We start from the raw sequence: 1,415 nt of genomic DNA on the forward strand, positions 1-1,415 counted from the left end.
AAACAACCTATTAAGAGGGCTGGGAGATGGCTCAGTAGAATAAGTGCTTCCCTGGCAAGCACAAGGACCTGAGTTCAATCCCCAGTTTCGCAAAAAAAATAAATAAATAAATAAATAAATAAATAAATAAACAACCTATTAAGAATATGAAAAAAAACCAAGCTAATCTGTGAGAAATTAATTTGCAAATTACATGTCAGAGAAAGAACTGCCTTTGTATAGGTGATAAACTCATGAAATGTTTGGTTTCATTAGCTATCGGGAAAATGCTAATCAAATCCACAATAAGATACCTCTACACACCTATCCCAAATAGTATAATAAGGGGTTTTGCGCATTAGCTCAGTTGTTTAAAGTTCCTGTTTGGGCAAACCCAGTTAGGCGCAGGGGGCTGCAGTTCAATCCCCAGCTCCACATGCTGCACCAGACCCACCCTAGCCAACCAAAAAAAAAAAAAGGATAATAAAATATAATGACACCACTAAATGTGGATGAGGATGCATTCAACTACTATGCAACCCGACATTTACATTCCAGGGCATTTATTTCCCAAAAATAAAGACTATAGGGGCCGGGGAGATGGTTCGGTGGAATAAGCGCTTCCCTGGCAAGCACAAGGGCCTGAGTTCAATCCCCGGTTCTGCCAAAAAAAAAAAAGAAATAAAGACTATGTTCACACATTCCTGTATATGAGTTTTTGTAGCAGCTTTCCTTAACAGTATTCAAAAACTATTGGGAGAGAAACCCAGATGTCTCTCAGTGGGTGAATGGTTAAAAAAAAAATAACTATGGCTACATCAACCCTTCAAATGCTACTCATAAATAAAAGCTTATAAGCTGCTGATACATACAGAATTGAGGTGCATTATGAGAATTATGTTGAGTGAAAAAAGTCAAACCCCCAAAGTCACATGCTATATGATTCCACATATAGCATTATTAAAATAACAAAACCATATAAATGGAGAAGAGACTAGTGGTTGGTAAGGGCTAATGAGGGGGCTGAGGCAGGAGGACAGTGGATATGACTATAAAAAGCAACTTGAAGAATACTAGTGATAATCAAACTGCTCTGTAGCTTGATTATATCAATGGCAGCATTTTTTAAATAATTATTATTGTTTTATTTGAGAGAGGGTCTCACTGGGTAGTTCAAGCCAACCTCAAACTCACAGTTATTTTCCTGTCTCAGCCTTTTGAGTGTTGAGATTACATCCATGGCTACCACATCAGGCTCCAGTTGTAATATTCTACTAGAGTTTTGTTAAATGTTACTTTATTAATTACTTTTCCATTGCTGGAATGAAATACCTGACCTATAGGTCAGGGGAAAAGAATATAAAGGTGAGAAGTTTAGGTTTACTTTGCTTCTGGTCAAAGGGCATGGCAGATAATTTTTATTTTATTTTATTTAT

The sequence above is a fragment of the Octodon degus genome, unplaced genomic scaffold (genome assembly GCF_000260255.1).
Source record: "Octodon degus isolate 3935 unplaced genomic scaffold, OctDeg1.0 scaffold00065, whole genome shotgun sequence".
Classification (NCBI taxonomy): domain Eukaryota; kingdom Metazoa; phylum Chordata; class Mammalia; order Rodentia; family Octodontidae; genus Octodon; species Octodon degus.